The sequence below is a fragment of the Sinocyclocheilus rhinocerous genome, unplaced genomic scaffold (assembly GCF_001515625.1).
Source record: "Sinocyclocheilus rhinocerous isolate Xijiao unplaced genomic scaffold, SAMN03320098_v1.1 scaffold287, whole genome shotgun sequence".
Taxonomy (NCBI): Eukaryota; Metazoa; Chordata; class Actinopteri; order Cypriniformes; family Cyprinidae; genus Sinocyclocheilus; species Sinocyclocheilus rhinocerous.
Window position 1 is genome coordinate 1,115,563 of NW_015633524.1, and position 4,480 is coordinate 1,120,042.

Genomic DNA, 4,480 nt, shown 5'->3' on the forward strand with positions numbered 1-4,480 from the left:
TACAGATATCTTACCAGAAAATGACTTTGGTAGAAGTTGAAGTCACCGTTTAGAATATTACTTGAGTAAAAGTCTTAATGTATGTGATATTTATTTTTTCAATATTAAACGTACTTAAGTATTGAAAGTAAAAGTACAAGTAAATGCAAAATGGAAAAGAAGCAAATAAATAATATATATAAAATGTTCATACACAGCTTGAGTAGCAAGATTGTGTTCAGTTTTAACTCTTTCTTCCATTTTGTATCTTTGGGTAACTAAGCATAAGAGGCACTTCATCCGGTACTTAGCCTCTTTCAATCCAACATAAGAAAACATTTCTGGAATCTGCATCTGAAATGGCATTTAGATGTATTTACACAGTTTAATATATCTCAGAGGATACATGGATGCATTTGACCTGCATTTAACCTGAATACTGATATTTGAAATGATTTAAAACATGAAAAAAACAGTTGAATGTGAAATTAAAACCGCCAGTAGGTGGCAGCACGTGACCGTTAATGAGTGAGTCATTGAGATTCAACCGATTCATTCAAACGGCTGATTCATTCAGGAACAAAAACATTTGACTGTGTTAATGAGTGAGTCACTGAATCATTCATTCAACCTGTTTGTTCAAAAAGCTGTCCATTGCTTAGAGACGCAAAACATTGCTGTGATCTTTGTTTGGAACTATTTTCGTTGGAAAAATTTAGCAAAAAACAGGCAATATTGTGTCTAAAATATAAGTCACTTAATGCTAACTTTATTAAACTTGTATAAAATGATTATTACATTTGTTATCATACTGATATATGGAGAAAAAAATGGCACTCTGTGTGTGATATAGATTAACTATATTAAAATATATAAATATAAAAAACATACAGAGGCATTTTTGCCATCTACAATTTATAATGCCTTGAATTTTTAGTTTTAATAGACTAATAAATCACATGCGTGCACTCTCTGTGTGTGATTTTGTGATATAGCTACTCGATAATGTCAGATGGCACATCATTACAACAACACTTTACCATATTATCGCAGACGATATACTGTATATCGCACACCCCAGACTCGACTTGAGTGGAAAATCAAATCGACCGTGGTTGTGTGAGCACTTGGTTTGCACATGAGCAAAGGTGTTTTTAGGAGTCTCACTTGCAAGCAGCAGACCACTGATTCATCAAACCTGCTTTCTTGCAGTCTGTGTTCTTCCGACTTTATTTTGTAGTTAGTAATGAATATACTTCGGGGAAATGTATCGGAGTAAAAGTAACATTTTAATTAGGAAATGTGGAGTAAAAGTGAAAGTTGACAGAAATATGAAAACTTAAGTATAGTACAGATACTCCCAAAAAATACTTAAGTACTGTAATGAAGTATTATTACTTCGCTACATTACACCACTGCTCTCAGGCCATCCGAGATGTAGATGAGATTGTGGATCCTCCGCAGTGAATGGGAGCCGTCAGAATGAGAGTCCAAACAGCTGATAAAAACATCACAATAATCCACAAGTAATCCACACCACTCCAGTCCATCAGTTAAAGGGGTCATATGTTGCAATTTCAAGTTTTCCTTTCTCTTTGGAGTGTTACAAGCTCACCCTGTGTGTTTCGTTGTGAAATCGAAACTACTCTGTTTGGTCTTCCAAAAGAGGACACAACTAATAATCAGTGGTTAAGTTGTATTTTGCCACTGATGATTCAAACGCGAGTTTTAAGCAATGTAGAGTAGTACTTGTTGTTTGTCGTTTCTCTGATCACAAATGCAGACATGGCTTTATGTTTACGCAGTGCGATACGCAACGCAACGCGTAAAAAGACAGTATAAGTCATTATAATCAGTAATTATGTCCCCACTGGATGCAACAAATGCCAATGTTTTATTGGTTTTGTCTTGTCGCGCCGGGACAGGGCATCATCACAATATGGTAGGGGCGTAACATTTCCGTCACACGCTGTGAAGTGAAAAGCTGCTTATTTGTAAGAAACAAATGAACAATTCAAAGAAACAATCAAAATATGAATCCATAATTCGCTTCCTCCAGTAAAATTTTTGTTCAGAAATGGAGCGTAGCGTTAGTTCTGGCAGGTCACATTAGTCAAGCTCGCATAAGCTGACACTCAGCTGATCCACGTCTACCTATAGGAATACGACGACAATCATAATTCCCTTTATAAGGTCCTTTCAGTCATTATTCAGCAGCTATCGCTTTGCTCACTATTGGATTTTACAGTGTAGGTGGGGGTTATTTACGCTCTCCCTGCTCCTATCCATGCTAGGCTGCATGAATGGGCAGGGAGTGTTGCCCAGAACAGAACCATATCCCCAACCTAAAATGTATGCTAATTGTAAGTTATCTTTGACGATAGTGGTCCTGACAGAACTGTTTTTGACTCTTTGATCTGTGCATATTTCTCTCCTGATTCAGATGATAAGTCTTTTTCGCTTGAAAAAGCAGTATTATGGATTGTAGACTCAGGACTGGAGTCGTGTGGATTACTTGTTTTTATCAGCTGTTTGGACTCTCGTTCTGACGGCACCCATTCACTGCAGAGGATCCATGGGTGAGCAAGTGACGTAATGCCAAATTTCTCCAAATCTGTTCCCATGAAGAAACTCATCTACATCTTGAATTGCCTGAGGGTGTGTAAATTTGAGCAAATTCTCATTTTTTGAGTGAACTATTCCTTTAATAACCATCCAAAGAAGCTAAATTAATTGAGGGGAAATAAAAGGATATGGTTATTTAGAAATATAGCCATATAGCCTATATAGAAAACGATACAACTGTTGTTAACGAAACAAACAAGCATTCTTTGAGATGTTCAAGCATATTCAGTAAAAGCGACTGTCCACGTGCCAGCAGCACGCAATGGCTCGCTCACGGTTTTCAGCAGCGCAGGGAATGAATAGACGCTTCGCGGTGACGGATTCACAGCTGATCTGGCAACAACTGGCCGTCCAGCGAAAGGGCCGATGGTCTCTGCGTGCAGGATATAATAAACGCTTCTAGCTTCAGCAGTGCGGGAATACGGTAAGAGACCAGGGAAATACGTTTGACCTTATTGGACATGGTACTGATGAATTGGGCTCTGTTTAATATGGTATACTGTGTTGACGCGGACCGATGTGTTTATATCCTCTGTTAGACCGCTAAACGCCTGTGTGAGGTCTACCAGAGTCATTCATGAGCATTAGAAGAAAACATTTTGCTCTCATGATTCACGTGACTATTAGCGTAGCTACGATGTGCTGATCAAGACAAGTGCATCCTTCGTGTGATCCGACTCTAACCGACAGTCGTATTACCGAGTGGATAAGGAATATACAGAATACACACACGTTTTGGCTTGAACAACCTCCATGAAAATAACATTTATAAACGGGACAGAAAATATGCTGCGGTGACTAGACGTCATCGACCAGCGCCATTTGCACACATATGAACGACCTCAGTTCATGCAGGTTAATGTTGCTTTAATATAGTTCAGACTGACAAACAATGTGATTATTGGTAAATGTAGCTGGGCACCCCATCACGGGATCCCGGATGAAATAATCCTCTATAATGGACCACAGAGCGACCATTTGCTGCACTGTCAATCTAAAAGCCACCGAAGCAGTGAAGTCAACGACAAAAGCCTTGAGGGACTCGATATCCCGACTGTTTATCCAACATAGCCGTAATTTGTTTAGCATTTGCTTACATCGAACCATTTTAATACAGTATTTTGAATAAACTAGGAGCGACCAATCCAAAACCGGCAGCGGAACATGAGCTGATTTCTGACTGGTCGACTGGCTTATTAAATTTTCCTATGGTCTGTATGGTGGTGGGGATTCATTGCAGTGACTCGAATCTTTTGAATCAAATAATTCATTCGCAAATGATTCTTTAAAGGGGTAGTTCACCCACAAATGAAAATTCTGTTGTAATTTACCCACCCTCATGTCTTTTAAAGATTTTCTTACTTTTGCAGAGCATAAAAGAAGATATTTTGAAGAATGTTGGTAACCAAACTGTTTTGATTAACATTGATTTACCCATTGGTTTACCATTTTCTCAAATTGTTGTTTATGTTACACAGAAGAAAGTAAGTCATACAGGTTTGAAACGACATGAGGGCGAGTAAATTATGACACAATTTTCATTTTTGGGTGAACTACCCCTTTAAGTCTGGGTATATAATTTCTTGTATAAAGAAACGGTTTATATTTTGAAAAATTAATATTATAAATGTGTGTAAAATATAATTTGGAAAATATTTCGTTTCTGTTGTTACATTATTATGTTTATCTACCCATTATAATACTGTTATAGTACTGCATTTATTGTTTATTTATGCATGTATTTACACTTTTAAATCTAGTTTTTATTTATATCTATTTTTATTTGTTTTTGTCTAACCTTTCATTTAGTCTAGATCAGGGGTAGGCAAGTTCGGTCCTAGAGAGCCGCAGTCCTGCAGAGTTCAGCTCCAACCCT

General features: G+C 37.6%; 2 protein-coding genes across 2 annotated transcripts in view; both read left to right on the plus strand.

The window, feature by feature from the left end:
- LOC107744105 (oxysterol-binding protein 2-like) overlaps positions 1 to 4,480 on the plus strand; it is a 33,367-nt gene that overhangs the window by 23,748 nt on the left and 5,139 nt on the right. The window contains exon 15 of the mRNA XM_016557597.1: positions 491 to 493. The gene's annotated coding sequence lies outside the window, so the exon portion shown is untranslated. The remainder of the gene's footprint in view (positions 1 to 490; positions 494 to 4,480) is intronic.
- Positions 2,877 to 4,480, plus strand: part of LOC107744108 (solute carrier family 35 member E4-like) — an 8,776-nt gene continuing 7,172 nt past the window's right edge. The window contains exon 1 of the mRNA XM_016557604.1: positions 2,877 to 3,028. The gene's annotated coding sequence lies outside the window, so the exon portion shown is untranslated. The remainder of the gene's footprint in view (positions 3,029 to 4,480) is intronic.